Source organism: Dromaius novaehollandiae, chromosome 6, assembly GCF_036370855.1.
Source record: "Dromaius novaehollandiae isolate bDroNov1 chromosome 6, bDroNov1.hap1, whole genome shotgun sequence".
In the NCBI taxonomy this organism is placed as follows: Eukaryota; Metazoa; Chordata; class Aves; order Casuariiformes; family Dromaiidae; genus Dromaius; species Dromaius novaehollandiae.
In genome coordinates, this window is record NC_088103.1 from 4,824,826 (window position 1) to 4,844,796 (window position 19,971).

Below are 19,971 nucleotides of genomic sequence, written 5' to 3' on the forward strand. Positions count from 1 at the left end.
CTGGCTGTGTTTGTGAGGTCACAGCAGCCTCAGTGCCTCCTAGGCCAGTGGCAGGCTCCTGGCTGCTGGCTGTGCTTGTGAGGTCACAGCAGCCTGGATTCCTCCGAGGCCAATGGCAGGCTCCTGGCTGCTGGCTGTGCTTGTCAGGTCACAGCAGCCTCAGTGCCTCCGAAGCCAGTGGCAGGCTCATGGCTGCTGGCTGTGCTTGTGAGGCCACAGCAGCCTCAGTGCCTCCTAGGCCAGTGGCAGGCTCATGGCTGCTGGCTGTGCTTGTGAGGTCACAGCAGCTTCAGTGCCTCCGAGGCCAGTGGCAGGCTCCTGGCTGCTAGCTGTGCTTGTGAGGTAACAGCAGCCTGAGTGCCTCCGAGGCCAGGGGCAGGCTCCTAACTGCTGGCTGTGCTTGTGAGGTCACAGCAGCCTCAGTGCCTCCGAGGACAGAGGCAGGCTCATGGCTGCTAGCTGTGCTTGTGAGGTCACAGCAGCTTCAGGGTCTCCGAGGCCAGTGGCAGGCTCATGTCTGCTGGCTGTGCTTGTGAGGTCACAGCAGCCTGAGTGCCTCCTAAGCCAGTGGCAGGCTCCTGGCTGCTGGCTGTGCTTGCGAGGTCACAGCAGGCTCAGTGCCTCCGAGGACAGTGGCAGGCTCCTGCCTGCTGGCTGTGCTTGTGAGGTCACAGCAGCCTGAGTGCCTCCTAGGACAGTGGCAGGCTCATGGCTGCTGGTTGTGCTTTTGAGGTGACCGCAACCTGAGTGTCTCCTCGGCCAGTGGCAGGCTCCTGGTTCTTGGCTGTGCTGGTGAGGTCACAGCAGCCTCAGTGCCACTGAGGAAAGTGGCAGTGCCATGGATGGTGCCTGTGCTTGTGAGGTCACAGCAGCCTCAGTGCCTTCGAAGCCAGTGGCAGGCTCCTGGCTGCTGGCTGTGTTTCTGAGGTCAAAGCAGCCTCAGTGCCTCCTAGGCCAGTGGCAGGCTCCTGGTTTCTGGCTGTGCTTGTGAGGTCACAGCAGCCTCAGTGACTCCTAGGCCAGTGGCAGGCTCCTGGCTGCTGGCTGTGCTTGTGAGGTCACAGCAGCTTCAGTGCCTCCGAGGCCAGTGGCAGGCTCCTGGCTGCTAGCTGTGCTTGTGAGGTAACAGGAGCCTGAGTGCCTCCTAGGCGAGTGGCAGGCTGCTGCCTCCTGGCTGTGCTTGTGAGGTGACAGCAGCCTCAGTGCCTCCGAGGCCAGAGGCAGGCTCCTGGCTGCTGGCTGTGCTTGTGAGGTCACAGCAGCCTCAGTGACTCCTAGGCCAGTGGCAGGCTCCTGGCTGCTGGCTGTGCTTGTGAGGTCACAGCAGCCTCAGTGCCTCTGAAGCCAGTGGCAGGCTGCTTGCTGCTGGCTGTGCTTGTGAGGTCACAGCAGCCTCACTGCCTCCTAGGCCAGCGGCAGGCTCATAGCTGCTGGCTGTGCTTGTGAGGTCACAGCACCCTGAGTGCCTCCTACGGTAGTGGCAGGCTCATGGCTGCTGCTTGTGCTTGTGAGGTCACAGCAGCCTCAGTGCCTCCTAGGCCAGTGGCAGGCTCCTGGCTTTTGCCTGTGCTTGTGAGCTCACAGCAGCCTGAGTGCTTCTTAGGCCAGTGGCAGGCTCCTCGCTGCTGGCTGTGCTTGAGAGGTCACAGCAGCCTCAGTGCCTCCTAGGATATGAGCAGCGTACCTTGTTGGCTGTGCTTGTGAGGTAACAGCAGCCTGAGTGCCTCCGAGGTCAGTGGCAGGCTCCTGGCTGCTGGCTGTGCTTGTGAGGTCACAGCTGCCTCAGTGCCTCCTAGGCCAGTGGCAGCCTCCTGGCTGCTTGGCTGTGCTTGTGAGGTCACAACAGCCTCAGTGCGTCCTAGGCCAGTGGCAGCCTCCTGGCTGCTTGGCTGTGCTTGTGAGGTCACAGCAGCCTCAGTGCGTCCTAGGCCAGTGGCAGGCTCATGGCTGCTGGCTGTGCTTGTGAGGTCACAGCAGCCTCAGTGCCTCCTAGGCCAGTGGCAAGCTCCTGGCTGCTGGCTGTCCTTGTGAGGTGTCAGCAACCTCAGTGCCTCCGAGGCCAGTAGAAGGCGGCTGGCTGCTGGCTGTGCTTGTGAGGTCACAGCAGCCTCAGTGCCTGCTAGGGCAGTGGCTCGTTGATGGCTCGTGGCTGTGCTTGTGAGGTCACAGCAGCCCCAGGGCATCATAGGTTTGTGGCAAGCGCATCTTCTGGATGTCCTTCTGAGGTCGCAGCAGGCTGAGTGCCTCCTAGGCCGGTGGCAGGCTCATGGCTGCTGGCTGTGCTTTTGACGTCACAGCAGCCTCCATGTCTCCTAGGGTAGTGGCTCTTTCATGGCTCCTGGCTGTGCTTGGGTGGTCACGGCAGCCTCAGTGCCTCCGAGGCCAGTGGCAGGTTCATGGCTGCTGGCTGTGCTTTTGAGGTTACACCAACCTCAGTGCCTCCTAGGCCAGTGGCAGTCTCCTGGCTGCTGGCTGTGTTTGGGATTCCACAGCAGCCTAAGTGCCTCTGAGGCCATTGACAGGCTGCTGGCTGCTGGCTGTGCCTGTGAGGTCACAGCAGCCTCAGTGCATCCTAGGTCAGTGGCCGGTGAATGGCTGCTGGCTGTGCTTGTGAGGTCACAGCAGCCTCAGTCCCTCATAGGGCAGTGGCAGTCTCCTGGATGCTGGCTGTGGTTGTGAGGTCACAGCAGCCTGAATGCCTCGTATGCCAGTGGCAGGCTCCTGCCTGCTGGCTGTGTTTCGGCGGCTACAGTAGCCTCAGTGCCTCTGAGGCCATGGACAGGCCTCTGGCTGCTGGCTATGCCTGTGAGGTCACAGCAGCCTCAGTGCCTCCTAGGCCAGTGGCAGGCTCATGGCTGCTAGCTGTGCTTGGGAGGTCACTGGTGCCTCAGTGCCACCTACGTTAGTCTACAGCGCCCACTGCTGCCTCTGCTTCTGAGGTCTCTGCTGCTTGAATGCCACCTAGGCCAGTGGCAGGCTCATGGCTGCTGGCTGTGCTTGTGAGGTACCAGCAACCTCAATGTCTCCAAGGCCAGTGGCAGGCTCCTGGCTGCTGGCTGTGCTTGTGAGGTCACAGCAGCCTGAGTGCCTCCTAGGCCAGTGGCAGGCTTCTGGCTTCTGGCTGTGCTTGTGACATCACAGCAGCCTCAGTGCCTCCTAGGCCAGTGGCACGCTCATGGCTACTGCCTGTGCTTGTGACGTCACAGCAGCCTGAGTGCCTCCTAGGCCAGTGGCAGGCTGCTGGCTGCTGGCTGTGCTTGTGAGGTCACAGCAGCCTGAGTGCCTCCTAGGCCAGAGGCAAGCCCATGACTCCTTGCTGAGTTTGCGCGGTCACAGCAGCCTCAGTGCCTCCTAGGCCAGCGGCAAGCCCGTGACTCCGTGCTGAGTTTGCGCGGTCACAGCAGCCTCAGTGCCTCCTAGGCCAGCGGCAGGCTCCTGGCAGTTGGTTCGGTTGTGAGATCACAGCTGTCTCACTGCCTCCTAGGCCAGTGGCAGGCTCCTGGCTGCTGGCTGTGTTTGCGAGGTCACAGCAGCCTCAGTGCCTCCTAGACCAGTGGCAGGCTCATGGCTGCTGGCTGTGCTTGGGAGGTCGCAGCAGCCTTAGTGTCTGTTAGGCCAGTGGCAGGCTCCTGGCTGCTGCCTGTGCTTGTGAGGTCACAGCAGGCTGAGTGCCTCCTAGGTCAGTGGCAGGCTCGTGGCTGCTGGCTGTGCTTGTGAGGTCACAGCAGCCTGAGTGCCTCCTAGGCTAGTGGCAGGCTCATGGCTGCTTGTTGTGCTTGTGAGGTGCTAGCAAACTCATTGCCCCCTAGGCCAGTGGCAGGGTCCTGGCTGCTGGCTGTGCTTGAGACGTCACAGAAGCCTGAGTGCCTCCTAGGCCAGTGGCGGGCTCCTGGCTTCTGGCTGTACTTGTGAGGTCACAGCAGCCTCACTGCCTCCTAGGCCAGTGGCAGGCTCATGGCTGCTGGCTGTGCTTGTGAGCTCACAGCAGCCTCCGTTCCTCCTAGGACAGTCGCAGGCTCCTGGCAGCTGGCTGTGCTTGTGAGGTCACAGCAACCTCAGTACCTCCTAGGCCTGTGCCAGGCTCCTGGCTGCTGGCTGTGCTTGTGAGGTCACAGCAGGCTCAGTGCCTCCGAGTCCAGTGGCAGGCTCCTGGCTGCTGGCTGTGCTTGGGAGGTCACAGCAGCCTCAGTGCCTCCTAGGCCAGTGGCAGGCTCATGGCTTCTGGCTGTGCTTGTGAGGTCACAGCAGACAGAGTGCCTCATGGACAGTGGCAGGCTCCTGGCTGCTGGCTGTGCTTGTGAGGTCACAGCAGCCTCAGTGCCTTCTAGGTAATGAGCAGCACACCTTGCTGGATGTGCTTGTGAGGTCACAGCAGCCTCAGTGCCTCCTAGGTCAGTGGCAGGCTCCTGGCTGCTGGCTGTGCGTGTGAGGTCACAGCAGCCTCCGTGCCTCCTAGGTAATGAGCAGCGCACCTTGCTGGATATGCTTGTGAGGTCACAGCAGCCTCAGTGCCTCCTAGGCCAGTGGCAGGCTCATGGCTGCTGGCTGTGCTTGTGAGGCCAGAGCAGCCTCAGTGCCTCCTAGGCCAGTGGCAGGCTCATGGCTGCTGGCTGTGCTTGTGAGGTCACAGCAGCCTCAGTGCCTCCTAGGACAGTGGCAGGCTCATGGCTTCTGGCTGTGCTTGTGAGGTCACAGCAGACAGAGTGCCTCATGGACAGTGGCAGGCTCCTGGCTGCTGGCTGTGCTTGTGAGGTCACAGCAGCCTGAGTGCCTCCTAGGACAGTGGCAGGCTCATGGCTGCTGACTGGGCTTTTGCCGTCACAGCAGTCTCAGTGCCTCCTAGGCCAGGGGCAGGCTCCTGGCTGCTGGCTGTGCTTGTGAGGTCACAGCAGCCTCAGTGACTCTGAGGCCAGTGGCAGGCTCATGGCTGCTGGCTGTGCTTTTGAGGTCACAGCAGCCTCAGTGCCTCCCAGGTAATGAGCAACGCACCCTGCTGGCTGCGCTTGGGAGGTCACAGCAGCCTGCGGGCTTCCTAGGCCAGTGGCAGGCTCCTGGCTGCTGGCAGAGCTGGTGAGGTCACAGCAGTTTCAGTGCCTCCTAGGGCAGTGACAGGGTCATGGCTGCCGGCTGTGCTTGTCAGGTCAGAGCAGCATCAGTGCCTCCTAGGACAGTGGCAGGCTCCTGGCTGCTGGCTGTGTTTGTGACGTCACAGCAGCCTCAGTGCCTCCTAGGCCAGTGGCAGGCTCCTGGCTGCTGGCTGTGCTTGTGAGGTCACAGCAGTCTCAGTGCCTGCTGGGCCAGTGGCAGGCTCCTCGCTGCTGGCTGAGCTTGTCAGGTCACGGTATCTGCAGTGCCTTCTAGGCCAGTGGCAGGCTGCTGCCTGCTGGCTGTGCTTGTGAGGTCACAGCAGCCTCAGTGCCACCTAGGTAATGAGCAGCGCACCTTGCTGGCTGTGCTTGTGAGGTAACAGCAACCTGAGTGCCTCCTACACCAGCGACAGGCTCCTGGCTGCTGGCTGTGCTTGTGAGGTCACAGCAGCCTCAGTGCCTCGTAGGCCAGGGCAGGCTCCTGCCTGCTGGCTCTGCTTGTCAGGTCTCAGCTGCTTTAGTGCCTTCTAGGGCAGTGACAGGCTAATGGCTGCTGGCTGAGCTTGTGAGATTACAGCAGCCTCAGTGCCTCCTAGGCCAGTGGCAGGCTCCTGTCCGCTGGCTGTGCTTCTGAGGTCACAGCAGCCTCAGAGCCTCCTAGGTAATAATCAGCGCACCTTGCTGGCTTGCTTGGGAGGTCAGAGCAGCCTGAGTGCCTCCTAGGCCAGCGACAGGCTACTGGCTGCTGCTGTACTTGTGAGGTCACAGCAGCCTCATTGCCTGCTAGGCCAGTGGCAGGCCCCTGGCTGCTGGCTGTGCTGGTGAGGTCACAGCAGCCTGAGTGCCTCCTAGGCCAGTGACAGGCTCTTGGCTGCTGACTGTGCTTCTGAGGTCACAGCAGCCTCTGCGCCTACTAGGCTAGTGGCAGGCCCGTGACTGCTGGCTGTGCTTGTGAGGTCACAGCTGCCGCAGTGCCTCCGAGGACAGTGTCAGGCTCATGGCTGCTGGCTGTGCTTGCGAGGTCACAGCAGCCTCAGTGCCTCCTAGGCCAGTGGCCGGCTCATGACTGCTGGCTATGCTTGTGGGATCACAGCAGCATCAGTTCCTCCTAGGCCAGTGACAGGCTCTTGGCTGCTGACTGTGCTTCTGAGGTCACAGCAGGATGAGTGCCTCCTCGGCCAGTGGCAGGCTCATGGCTGCTGGCTGTGCTTGCGAGGTCACAGCAGCCTCAGTGCCTCCTAGGCCAGTGGCACGCTCATGGCTGCTGGCTGTGCTTGTGGGATCACAGCAGCCTCAGTGCCTCCTAGGCCAGTGACAGGCTCTTGGCTGCTGACTGTGCTTCTGAGGTCACAGCAGGATGAGTGCCTCCTCGGCCAGTGGCAGGCTCCTGGCTGCTGACTGTGCTTGTGAGGTCACAGCAGGCCGTGTGCCTGCTAGGCTAGTGGCAGGCACGTGGCTGCTGGCTGTGCTTGTGAGGTCACAGCAGGCTGAGTGCCTCCTAGGCCAGTGGCAGCCTCCTGGCTGCTGGCTGTGCTTGTAAGGTCACAGCACCTTCACTGTCTCCTAGGCCAGTGGCAGGTTGCTAGCTTCTTGCTGTGCTTGTGAGGTCACAGCAGCCTCAGTGCCTCCTAGGCCAGTGGCAGGCTCATGGCTGCTGGCTGGGCTTGTGACGTCCCTGCAGGCTCACTGCCTCCTAGGCCAGTGGCAGGCTCCTGGCTGTTGGCTGTGCCTGTGAGGTCAGGGCAGCCTCTACGCCTACTAGGCTAGTGGCAGGCCCATGACTGCTGGCTGTGCTTGTGAGGTCACAGCTGCCTCAGTGCCTCCGAGGACAGTGTCAGGCTCATGGCTGCTGGCTGTGCTTGTGAGCTCACAGCAGCCTTAGTGCCTCCTAGGCCAGTGGCAGGCTCATGGCTGCTGGCTGTGCTTGTGAGGTCACAGCAGCCTGAGTGCCTCCTAGCCCAGTGGCAGGCTGCAGACTGCTGGCTGTCCTTGTGAGGGCACAGCATCCTCAGTGCCTCTGAGGCCAGTGGCAGGCTCCTGGCTGCTGGCTGTGCTTGTGAGGTACCAGCAACCTCAATGTCTCCAAGGCCAGTGGCAGGCTCCTGGCTGCTGGCTGTGGTTGTGAGGTCACAGCAGCCTGAGTGCCTCCTAGGCCAGTGGCAGGCTTCTGGCTTCTGGCTGTGCTTGTGACATCACAGCAGCCTCAGTGCCTCCTAGGCCAGTGGCACGCTCATGGCTACTGCCTGTGCTTGTGACGTCACAGCAGCCTGAGTGCCTCCTAGGCCAGTGGCAGGCTCCTGGCTGCTGGCTGTGCTTGTGAGGTCACAGCAGCATCAGTGCCTCCTAGGCCAGAGGCAAGCCCGTGACTCCGTGCTGAGTTTGCGCGGTCACAGCAGCCTCAGTGCCTCCTAGGCCAGCGGCAGGCTCCTGGCAGTTGGTTCGGTTGTGAGATCACAGCTGTCTCACTGCCTCCTAGGCCAGTGGCAGGCTCCTGGCTGCTGGCTGTGTTTGCGAGGTCACAGCAGCCTCAGTGCCTCCTAGACCAGTGGCAGGCTCATGGCTGCTGGCTGTGCTTGGGAGGTCGCAGCAGCCTTAGTGTCTGTTAGGCCAGTGGCAGGCTCCTGGCTGCTGCCTGTGCTTGTGAGGTCACAGCAGGCTGAGTGCCTCCTAGGTCAGTGGCAGGCTCGTGGCTGCTGGCTGTGCTTGTGAGGTCACAGCAGCCTGAGTGCCTCCTAGGCTAGTGGCAGGCTCATGGCTGCTTGTTGTGCTTGTGAGGTGCTAGCAAACTCATTGCCCCCTAGGCCAGTGGCAGGGTCCTGGCTGCTGGCTGTGCTTGAGACGTCACAGAAGCCTGAGTGCCTCCTAGGCCAGTGGCGGGCTCCTGGCTTCTGCCTGTACTTGTGAGGTCACAGCAGCCTCACTGCCTCCTAGGCCAGTGGCAGGCTCATGGCTGCTGGCTGTGCTTGTGAGGTCACAGCAGCCTCCGTTCCTCCTAGGACAGTCGCAGGCTCCTGGCAGCTGGCTGTGCTTGTGAGGTCACAGCAACCTCAGTACCTCCTAGGCCTGTGCCAGGCTCCTGGCTGCTGGCTGTGCTTGTGAGGTCACAGCAGGCTCAGTGCCTCCGAGTCCAGTGGCAGGCTCCTGGCTGCTGGCTGTGCTTGGGAGGTCACAGCAGCCTCAGTGCCTCCTAGGCCAGTGGCAGGCTCATGGCTTCTGGCTGTGCTTGTGAGGTCACAGCAGACAGAGTGCCTCATGGACAGTGGCAGGCTCCTGGCTGCTGGCTGTGCTTGTGAGGTCACAGCAGCCTCAGTGCCTTCTAGGTAATGAGCAGCACACCTTGCTGGATGTGCTTGTGAGGTCACAGCAGCCTCAGTGCCTCCTAGGTCAGTGGCAGGCTCCTGGCTGCTGGCTGTGCGTGTGAGGTCACAGCAGCCTCCGTGCCTCCTAGGTAATGAGCAGCGCACCTTGCTGGATATGCTTGTGAGGTCACAGCAGCCTCAGTGCCTCCTAGGCCAGTGGCAGGCTCATGGCTGCTGGCTGTGCTTGTGAGGCCAGAGCAGCCTCAGTGCCTCCTAGGCCAGTGGCAGGCTCATGGCTGCTGGCTGTGCTTGTGAGGTCACAGCAGCCTCAGTGCCTCCTAGGACAGTGGCAGGCTCATGGCTTCTGGCTGTACTTGAGAGGTCACAGCAGACAGAGTGCCTCATGGACAGTGGCAGGCTCCTGGCTGCTGGCTGTGCTTGTGAGGTCACAGCAGCCTGAGTGCCTCCTAGGACAGTGGCAGGCTCATGGCTGCTGACTGGGCTTTTGCCGTCACAGCAGTCTCAGTGCCTCCTAGGCCAGGGGCAGGCTCCTGGCTGCTGGCTGTGCTTGTGAGGTCACAGCAGCCTCAGTGACTCTGAGGCCAGTGGCAGGCTCATGGCTGCTGGCTGTGCTTTTGAGGTCACAGCAGCCTCAGTGCCTCCCAGGTAATGAGCAACGCACCCTGCTGGCTGCGCTTGGGAGGTCACAGCAGCCTGCGGGCTTCCTAGGCCAGTGGCAGGCTCCTGGCTGCTGGCAGAGCTGGTGAGGTCACAGCAGTTTCAGTGCCTCCTAGGGCAGTGACAGGGTCATGGCTGCCGGCTGTGCTTGTCAGGTCACAGCAGCCTCAGTGCCTCCTAGGACAGTGGCAGGCTCCTGGCTGCTGGCTGTGTTTGTGACGTCACAGCAGCCTGAGTGCCTCCTAGGCCAGTGGCAGGCTCCTGGCTGCTGGCTGTGCTTGTGAGGTCACAGCAGTCTCAGTGCCTGCTGGGCCAGTGGCAGGCTCCTCGCTGCTGGCTGAGCTTGTCAGGTCACGGTATCTGCAGTGCCTTCTAGGCCAGTGGCAGGCTGCTGCCTGCTGGCTGTGCTTGTGAGGTCACAGCAGCCTCAGTGCCACCTAGGTAATGAGCAGCGCACCTTGCTGGCTGTGCTTGTGAGGTAACAGCAACCTGAGTGCCTCCTACACCAGCGACAGGCTCCTGGCTGCTGGCTGTGCTTGTGAGGTCACAGCAGCCTCAGTGCCTCGTAGGCCAGGGCAGGCTCCTGCCTGCTGGCTCTGCTTGTCAGGTCTCAGCTGCTTTAGTGCCTTCTAGGGCAGTGACAGGCTAATGGCTGCTGGCTGAGCTTGTGAGATTACAGCAGCCTCAGTGCCTCCTAGGCCAGTGGCAGGCTCCTGTCCGCTGGCTGTGCTTCTGAGGTCACAGCAGCCTCAGAGCCTCCTAGGTAATAATCAGCGCACCTTGCTGGCTTGCTTGGGAGGTCAGAGCAGCCTGAGTGCCTCCTAGGCCAGCGACAGGCTACTGGCTGCTGCTGTACTTGTGAGGTCACAGCAGCCTCATTGCCTGCTAGGCCAGTGGCAGGCCCCTGGCTGCTGGCTGTGCTGGTGAGGTCACAGCAGCCTGAGTGCCTCCTAGGCCAGTGACAGGCTCTTGGCTGCTGACTGTGCTTCTGAGGTCACAGCAGCCTCTGCGCATACTAGGCTAGTGGCAGGCCCGTGACTGCTGGCTGTGCTTGTGAGGTCACAGCTGCCGCAGTGCCTCCGAGGACAGTGTCAGGCTCATGGCTGCTGGCTGTGCTTGCGAGGTCACAGCAGCCTCAGTGCCTCCTAGGCCAGTGGCCGGCTCATGACTGCTGGCTATGCTTGTGGGATCACAGCAGCATCAGTTCCTCCTAGGCCAGTGACAGGCTCTTGGCTGCTGACTGTGCTTCTGAGGTCACAGCAGGATGAGTGCCTCCTCGGCCAGTGGCAGGCTCATGGCTGCTGGCTGTGCTTGCGAGGTCACAGCAGCCTCAGTGCCTCCTAGGCCAGTGGCACGCTCATGGCTGCTGGCTGTGCTTGTGGGATCACAGCAGCCTCAGTGCCTCCTAGGCCAGTGACAGGCTCTTGGCTGCTGACTGTGCTTCTGAGGTCACAGCAGGATGAGTGCCTCCTCGGCCAGTGGCAGGCTCCTGGCTGCTGACTGTGCTTGTGAGGTCACAGCAGGCCGTGTGCCTGCTAGGCTAGTGGCAGGCACGTGGCTGCTGGCTGTGCTTGTGAGGTCACAGCAGGCTGAGTGCCTCCTAGGCCAGTGGCAGCCTCCTGGCTGCTGGCTGTGCTTGTAAGGTCACAGCACCTTCACTGTCTCCTAGGCCAGTGGCAGGTTGCTAGCTTCTTGCTGTGCTTGTGAGGTCACAGCAGCCTCAGTGCCTCCTAGGCCAGTGGCAGGCTCATGGCTGCTGGCTGGGCTTGTGACGTCCCTGCAGGCTCACTGCCTCCTAGGCCAGTGGCAGGCTCCTGGCTGTTGGCTGTGCCTGTGAGGTCAGGGCAGCCTCTACGCCTACTAGGCTAGTGGCAGGCCCATGACTGCTGGCTGTGCTTGTGAGGTCACAGCTGCCTCAGTGCCTCCGAGGACAGTGTCAGGCTCATGGCTGCTGGCTGTGCTTGTGAGCTCACAGCAGCCTTAGTGCCTCCTAGGCCAGTGGCAGGCTCATGGCTGCTGGCTGTGCTTGTGAGGTCACAGCAGCCTGAGTGCCTCCTAGCCCAGTGGCAGGCTGCAGACTGCTGGCTGTCCTTGTGAGGGCACAGCATCCTCAGTGCCTCTGAGGCCAGTGGCAGGCTCCTGGCTGCTGGCTGTGCTTGTGAGGTACCAGCAACCTCAATGTCTCCAAGGCCAGTGGCAGGCTCCTGGCTGCTGGCTGTGGTTGTGAGGTCACAGCAGCCTGAGTGCCTCCTAGGCCAGTGGCAGGCTTCTGGCTTCTGGCTGTGCTTGTGACATCACAGCAGCCTCAGTGCCTCCTAGGCCAGTGGCACGCTCATGGCTACTGCCTGTGCTTGTGACGTCACAGCAGCCTGAGTGCCTCCTAGGCCAGTGGCAGGCTCCTGGCTGCTGGCTGTGCTTGTGAGGTCACAGCAGCATCAGTGCCTCCTAGGCCAGAGGCAAGCCCGTGACTCCGTGCTGAGTTTGCGCGGTCACAGCAGCCTCAGTGCCTCCTAGGCCAGCGGCAGGCTCCTGGCAGTTGGTTCGGTTGTGAGATCACAGCTGTCTCACTGCCTCCTAGGCCAGTGGCAGGCTCCTGGCTGCTGGCTGTGTTTGCGAGGTCACAGCAGCCTCAGTGCCTCCTAGACCAGTGGCAGGCTCATGGCTGCTGGCTGTGCTTGGGAGGTCGCAGCAGCCTTAGTGTCTGTTAGGCCAGTGGCAGGCTCCTGGCTGCTGCCTGTGCTTGTGAGGTCACAGCAGGCTGAGTGCCTCCTAGGTCAGTGGCAGGCTCGTGGCTGCTGGCTGTGCTTGTGAGGTCACAGCAGCCTGAGTGCCTCCTAGGCTAGTGGCAGGCTCATGGCTGCTTGTTGTGCTTGTGAGGTGCTAGCAAACTCATTGCCCCCTAGGCCAGTGGCAGGGTCCTGGCTGCTGGCTGTGCTTGAGACGTCACAGAAGCCTGAGTGCCTCCTAGGCCAGTGGCGGGCTCCTGGCTTCTGCCTGTACTTGTGAGGTCACAGCAGCCTCACTGCCTCCTAGGCCAGTGGCAGGCTCATGGCTGCTGGCTGTGCTTGTGAGGTCACAGCAGCCTCCGTTCCTCCTAGGACAGTCGCAGGCTCCTGGCAGCTGGCTGTGCTTGTGAGGTCACAGCAACCTCAGTACCTCCTAGGCCTGTGCCAGGCTCCTGGCTGCTGGCTGTGCTTGTGAGGTCACAGCAGGCTCAGTGCCTCCGAGTCCAGTGGCAGGCTCATGACTGCTGGCTGTGCTTGGGAGGTCACAGCAGCCTCAGTGCCTCCTAGGCCAGTGGCAGGCTCATGGCTTCTGGCTGTGCTTGTGAGGTCACAGCAGACAGAGTGCCTCATGGACAGTGGCAGGCTCCTGGCTGCTGGCTGTGCTTGTGAGGTCACAGCAGCCTCAGTGCCTTCTAGGTAATGAGCAGCACACCTTGCTGGATGTGCTTGTGAGGTCACAGCAGCCTCAGTGCCTCCTAGGTCAGTGGCAGGCTCCTGGCTGCTGGCTGTGCGTGTGAGGTCACAGCAGCCTCCGTGCCTCCTAGGTAATGAGCAGCGCACCTTGCTGGATATGCTTGTGAGGTCACAGCAGCCTCAGTGCCTCCTAGGCCAGTGGCAGGCTCATGGCTGCTGGCTGTGCTTGTGAGGCCAGAGCAGCCTCAGTGCCTCCTAGGCCAGTGGCAGGCTCATGGCTGCTGGCTGTGCTTGTGAGGTCACAGCAGCCTCAGTGCCTCCTAGGACAGTGGCAGGCTCATGGCTTCTGGCTGTGCTTGTGAGGTCACAGCAGACAGAGTGCCTCATGGACAGTGGCAGGCTCCTGGCTGCTGGCTGTGCTTGTGAGGTCACAGCAGCCTGAGTGCCTCCTAGGACAGTGGCAGGCTCATGGCTGCTGACTGGGCTTTTGCCGTCACAGCAGTCTCAGTGCCTCCTAGGCCAGGGGCAGGCTCCTGGCTGCTGGCTGTGCTTGTGAGGTCACAGCAGCCTCAGTGACTCTGAGGCCAGTGGCAGGCTCATGGCTGCTGGCTGTGCTTTTGAGGTCACAGCAGCCTCAGTGCCTCCCAGGTAATGAGCAACGCACCCTGCTGGCTGCGCTTGGGAGGTCACAGCAGCCTGCGGGCTTCCTAGGCCAGTGGCAGGCTCCTGGCTGCTGGCAGAGCTGGTGAGGTCACAGCAGTTTCAGTGCCTCCTAGGGCAGTGACAGGGTCATGGCTGCCGGCTGTGCTTGTCAGGTCACAGCAGCCTCAGTGCCTCCTAGGACAGTGGCAGGCTCCTGGCTGCTGGCTGTGTTTGTGACGTCACAGCAGCCTGAGTGCCTCCTAGGCCAGTGGCAGGCTCCTGGCTGCTGGCTGTGCTTGTGAGGTCACAGCAGTCTCAGTGCCTGCTGGGCCAGTGGCAGGCTCCTCGCTGCTGGCTGAGCTTGTCAGGTCACGGTATCTGCAGTGCCTTCTAGGCCAGTGGCAGGCTGCTGCCTGCTGGCTGTGCTTGTGAGGTCACAGCAGCCTCAGTGCCACCTAGGTAATGAGCAGCGCACCTTGCTGGCTGTGCTTGTGAGGTAACAGCAACCTGAGTGCCTCCTACACCAGCGACAGGCTCCTGGCTGCTGGCTGTGCTTGTGAGGTCACAGCAGCCTCAGTGCCTCGTAGGCCAGTGGCAGGCTCCTGTCCGCTGGCTGTGCTTCTGAGGTCACAACAGCCTCAGAGCCTCCTAGGTAATAAGCAGCGCACCTTGCTGGCTGTGCTTGGGAGGTCAGAGCAGCCTGAGTGCCTCCTAGGCCAGCGACAGGCTACTGGCTGCTGCTGTACTTGTGAGGTCACAGCAGCCTCATTGCCTGCTAGGCCAGTGGCAGGCCCCTGGCTGCTGGCTGTGCTGGTGAGGTCACAGCAGCCTCAGTGCCTCCTAGGCCAGTGACAGGCTCTTGGCTGCTGACTGTGCTTCTGAGGTCACAGCAGCCTCTGCGCCTACTAGGCTAGTGGCAGGCCCGTGACTGCTGGCTGTGCTTGTGAGGTCACAGCTGCCGCAGTGCCTCCGAGGACAGTGTCAGGCTCATGGCTGCTGGCTGTGCTTGCGAGGTCACAGCAGCCTCAGTGCCTCCTAGGCCAGTGGCCGGCTCATGACTGCTGGCTATGCTTGTGGGATCACAGCAGCATCAGTTCCTCCTAGGCCAGTGACAGGCTCTTGGCTGCTGACTGTGCTTCTGAGGTCACAGCAGGATGAGTGCCTCCTCGGCCAGTGGCAGGCTCATGGCTGCTGGCTGTGCTTGCGAGGTCACAGCAGCCTCAGTGCCTCCTAGGCCAGTGGCACGCTCATGGCTGCTGGCTGTGCTTGTGGGATCACAGCAGCCTCAGTGCCTCCTAGGCCAGTGACAGGCTCTTGGCTGCTGACTGTGCTTCTGAGGTCACAGCAGGATGAGTGCCTCCTCGGCCAGTGGCAGGCTCCTGGCTGCTGACTGTGCTTGTGAGGTCACAGCAGGCCGTGTGCCTGCTAGGCTAGTGGCAGGCACGTGGCTGCTGGCTGTGCTTGTGAGGTCACAGCAGGCTGAGTGCCTCCTAGGCCAATGGCAGCCTCCTGGCTGCTGGCTGTGCTTGTAAGGTCACAGCACCCTGAGTGTCTCCAGGCCAGTGGCAGGTTGCTAGCTTCTTGCTGTGCTTGTGAGGTCACAGCAGCCTCAGTGCCTCCTAGGCCAGTGGCAGGTTCCTGGCTGCTGGCTGGGCTTGTGACGTCCCTGCAGGCTCACTGCCTCCTAGGCCAGTGGCAGGCTCCTGGCTGTTGGCTGTGCCTGTGAGGTCAGGGCAGCCTCTACGCCTACTAGGCTAGTGGCAGGCCCATGACTGCTGGCTGTGCTTGTGAGGTCACAGCTGCCTCAGTGCCTCCGAGGACAGTGTCAGGCTCATGGCTGCTGGCTGTGCTTGTCAGGTCACAGCAGCCTTAGTGCCTCCTAGGCCAGTGGCAGGCTCATGGCTGCTGGCTGTGCTTGTGAGGTCACAGCAGCCTGAGTGCCTCCTAGCCCAGTGGCAGGCTGCAGACTGCTGGCTGTCCTTGTGAGGGCACAGCAGCCTCAGTGCCTCTGAGGCCAGTGGCAGGCTCCTGGCTGCTGGCTGTGCTTGTGAGGGCACAGTAGCCTCAGTGCCTCCAAAGGCCAGTGGCAGGCTCCCGGCTGCTGGCTGTGCTTGTCAGGTCTCCGCAGCTTCAGTGCCTCCAAGGTAATGAGCAGTGCACCTTACTGGCTGTGCTTGTGAGGTCACAGCAGCAAGAGTGCCTACGAGGCCAGCGACAAGCTCCTGGCTGCTGGCTGTGCTTGTGAGGTCACAGCAGCCTCAGTGCTTCCTAGGCCTGTGGCAGGCTGGTGGCTACTGGTTGTGCTTGTGAGGTCACAGCAGGCTGAGTGCCTCCTAGGCCAGTGGCAGGCTCCTGGCTGCTGGCTGTGCTTGTGAGGTCACAGCAGCCTGAGTGCCTCCTAGGCCAGTGGCAGGCTCCTGGCTGGTGGCTGTGCTTGGGAGGACATAGCAGCCTCAGTGCCTCATACTTTAGTGTGCCATCTCCCCTGCTGGCCGTGTTTGTTAGGTCACAGCAGGCTGAGTGCCTCCTTGGCCGGTGGCAGGCTCCTGGCTGCTGGCTGTGCTTGTGAGGTCACAACAGGCTCACTGCCTCCTAGGCCAGTGGCAGGCTCCTGGCTGCTGGCTGTGCTTGTGAGGTCACAGCAGCCTGAGTGCCTCCGAGGCGAGTGGCAGGCCCCAGGCTGCTGGCTGTGCTTGGGAGGTCACAGCAGCCTGAGTGCCTGCTAGGCCAGGGGCAGGCTCATGGCTGCTGGCTGTGCTTGCGAGGTGACAGCAGGCTCAGTGCCTTCTAGGCCAGTGGCAGGCTCATGGCTGCTGGCTGTGCTTGTGAGGTCACAGCAGCCTCAGTGCCTCCCAGGCCAGTGGCAGGCTCATGGCTGCTGCCTGTGCTTGTGAGGTCACAGCAGCCTCAGTGCCTGCTAGGCCAGTGGCAGGCTCATAGCGGGTGCCAGTGCTTGTGAGATCACAGCAGCCTCCGTGCCTACTAGGCCAGTGGCAGGCTCATATCTGCTGGCTGTGGTCATGGGGTCACAGCAGCCTGAGTGCCTCCGAGGCCAGTGGCAGGCTCATGGCTGCTGGCTGTGCTTGGGAGGTCACAGCAGGCTGAGTGCCTCCTAGGCCAGTGGCAGGCTCATGACTGCTGGCTGTGCTCGTGACGTCACAGCAGCCTCAGTGCCTCCTCAGCTGGAGGATAGAGCATACCTGCTGGCTGTGCTTGTGAGGTCACAGCAGCCTCAGTGCCTCCTAGGCCAGTGGAAGGCTCCTGGCTGCTGGCTGTGCTTGTGAGGTCACAACAGCCTCAGTGCCTCCGAGGCCAGTGGCAGGCTCCTGGCTGCTGGCTGTGCTTGTGAGGTCACAGCAGCCTCAGTGCCTCCTAGGCCAGTGGCAGGCTCATGGCTGCTGGCTGTGCTTATGAGGTCACAACAGCCTCAGTGCCTCCTAGGCCAGTGGCAGGCTCATAGCGGGTGCCAGTGCTTGTGAGATCACAGCAGCCTCCGTGCCTACTAGGCCAGTGGCAGGCTCATATCTGCTGGCTGTGGTCATGGGGTCACAGCAGCCTGAGTGCCTCCGAGGCCAGTGGCAGGCTCATGGCTGCTGGCTGTGCTTGGGAAGTCACAGCAGCCTGAGTGCCTCCTAGGCCAATGGCAGGCTCATGACTGCTGGCTGTGCTCGTGACGTCACAGCAGCCTCAGTGCCTCCTCAGCTGGAGGATAGAGCATACCTGCTGGCTGTGCTTGTGAGGTCACAGCAGCCGCAGTGCCTCCTAGGCCACTGGAAGGCTCCTGGCTGCTGCCTGTGCTAGTGAGGTCACAGCAGCCTGAGTGCCTCCTAGGCCCGTGGCAGGCTCATGGCTGCTGGCTGTGCTTCTGAGGTCACAGCAGCGTCTGTGCCTGCTAGGCCAGTGGTAGGCTCCTGGCTGCTGGCTGTGCTTGTGAGGTCACAGCAGCCTCAGTGCCTCGTACGCCAGTGGCAGGCTCCTGGCTGCTGGCTGTGCTTGTGAGGTCAGAGCAGCCTCAGTGCCTCCTAGGCCAGTGGCAGGCCTATGGCTGCTGGCTGTTCTTGTGAGGTCACAGCAACCTGAGTGTCTCCTAGGCCAGTGGCAGCCTGCTGGCTGCTGGCTGTGCTTGTGAGGTCACAGCAGCCTGAGTGCCTCCTTGGCCAGTGGCAGGCTCATGGCTGCTGGCTGTGCTTCTGAGGTCACAGCAGCCTCAATGCCTCCGAGGCCAGTGGCAGGCTCCTGGCTGCTGGCTGTGCTTGTGAGGTCACAGCAGCCTCAGTGCCTCCGAGGGCAGTGGCAGGCTCATGGTTGCTGGCTGTGCCTGGGAGGTCACAGCAGCCTGAGTGCCTCCTAGGCCAGTGGCAGACTCATGGCTGCTGGCTGTGCTCGAGACGCCACAGCAGCCTAAGTGCCTCCTGAGCTGGAGGATAGAGCATACCTGCTGGCTGTGCTTGTGAGGTCACAGCAGCCTCAGTGCCTCCTAGGCCAGTGGCAGGCTCCTGGCTGCTGGCTGTGCTTGTGATGTCAGAGCAGCCTCAGTGCCTCCTAGGCCAGTGGCAGGCTCCTGGCTGCTGGCTGTGCTTGTGAGGTCACAGCAGCCTCAGATCCTCCGCGGCTGGAGGAAAGTTCATACATGCTGGCTGTGCTTGTGAGGTCACAGCAAGCTGAGTGCCTCCTAGGCCAGTGGCAGGCTCCTGGCTGCTGGCTGTGCTTGTAAGATCTCAGCAGGCTGAGTGCCTCCTAGGCCAGTGGCAGGCTCCTGGCTGGTGGCTGTGCTTGGGAGGACATAGCAGCCTCAGTGCCTCATACTTTAGTGTGCCATCTCCCCTGCTGGCCGTGTTTGTTAGGTCACAGCAAGCTGAGTGCCTCCTTGGCCGGTGGCAGGCTGCTGGCTGCTGGGTGTGCTTGTGAGGTCACAACAGGCTGAGTGCCTCCTAGGCCAGTGGCAGGCTCCTGCCTGCTGGCTATGCTTGTGAGGTCACAGCATCCTCAGTGCCTCCCAGGCCATTGGCAGGCTCCTGGCTGCTGGCTGTGCTTGTGAGGTCACAGCAGCCTCAGTGCCTCCTAGGCCAGTGGCAGGCTCCTGGCTGCTGGCTGTGCTTGTGTGTTCACAGCAGCCTCAGTGCCTGCTAGGCCAGTGGCAGGCTGCTGGCTGCTGGCTGTGCTTGTGAGGTCACAGCAGGCTCAGTGCCTCCTAGGCCAGTGGCAGGCTCATGGCTGCTGGCTGTGCTTGTGAGGTCACAGCAGCCTGAGTGCCTCCTAGGCCAGTGGCAGGCTCCAGGCTGCTGACTGTGCTTGTGAGGTCACAGCAGCCTGAGTGCCTCCAAGGCTAGTGGCAGGCTGCTGGCAGCTGGCTGTGCTTGTGAGGTCACAGCAGCCTGAGTGCCTCCTAGGCCAGTGGCAGGCTCATGACTGCTGGCTGTGCTCGTGACGTCACAGCAGCCTCAGTGCCTCCTCAGCTGGAGGATAGAGCATACCTGCTGGCTGTGCTTGTGAGGTCACAGCAGCCGCAGTGCCTCCTAGGCCACTGGAAGGCTCCTGGCTGCTGCCTGTGCTAGTGAGGTCACAGCAGCCTGAGTGCCTCCTAGGCCCGTGGCAGGCTCATGGCTGCTGGCTGTGCTTCTGAGGTCACAGCAGCGTCTGTGCCTGCTAGGCCAGTGGCAGGCTCCTGGCTGCTGGCTGTGCTTGTGAGTTCACAGCAGCCTCAGTGCCTCGTACGCCAGTGGCAGGCTCCTGGCTGCTGGCTGTGCTTGTGAGGTCAGAGCAGCCTCAGTGCCTCCTAGGCCAGTGGCAGGCCTATGGCTGCTGGCTGTTCTTGTGAGGTCACAGCAACCTGAGTGTCTCCTAGGCCAGTGGCAGCCTGCTGGCTGCTGGCTGTGCTTGTGAGGTCACAGCAGCCTCAATGCCTCCGAGGCCAGTGGCAGGCTCCTGGCTGCTGGCTGTGCTTGTGAGGTCACAGCAGCCTCAGTGCCTCCGAGGGCAGTGGCAGGCTCATGGTTGCTGGCTGTGCCTGGGAGGTCACAGCAGCCTGAGTGCCTCCTAGGCCAGTGGCAGACTCATGGCTGCTGGCTGTGCTCGAGACGCCACAGCAGCCTAAGTGCCTCCTGAGCTGGAGGATAGAGCATACCTGCTGGCTGTGCTTGTGAGGTCACAGCAGCCTCAGTGCCTCCTAGGCCAGTGGCAGGCTCCTGGCTGCTGGCTGTGCTTGTGATGTCAGAGCAGCCTCAGTGCCTCCTAGGCCAGTGGCAGGCTCCTGGCTGCTGGCTGTGCTTGTGAGGTCACAGCAGCCTCAGATCCTCCGCGGCTGGAGGAAAGTTCATACATGCTGGCTGTGCTTGTGAGGTCACAGCAAGCTGAGTGCCTCCTAGGCCAGTGGCAGGCTCCTGGCTGCTGGCTGTGCTTGTAAGATCTCAGCAGGCTGAGTGCCTCCTAGGCCAGTGGCAGGCTCCTGGCTGGTGGCTGTGCTTGGGAGGACATAGCAGCCTCAGTGCCTCATACTTTAGTGTGCCATCTCCCCTGCTGGCCGTGTTTGTTAGGTCACAGCAAGCTGAGTGCCTCCTTGGCCGGTGGCAGGCTGCTGGCTGCTGGGTGTGCTTGTGAGGTCACAACAGGCTGAGTGCCTCCTAGGCCAGTGGCAGGCTCCTGCCTGCTGGCTATGCTTGTGAGGTCACAGCAGCCTCAGTGCCTCCCAGGCCACTGGCAGGCTCCTGGCTGCTGGCTGTGCTTGTGAGGTCAGAGCAGCCTCAGTGCCTCCTAGGCCAGTGGCAGGCTCCTGGCTGCTGGCTGTGCTTGTGTGTTCACAGCAGCCTCAGTGCCTGCTAGGCCAGTGGCAGGCTGCTGGCTGCTGGC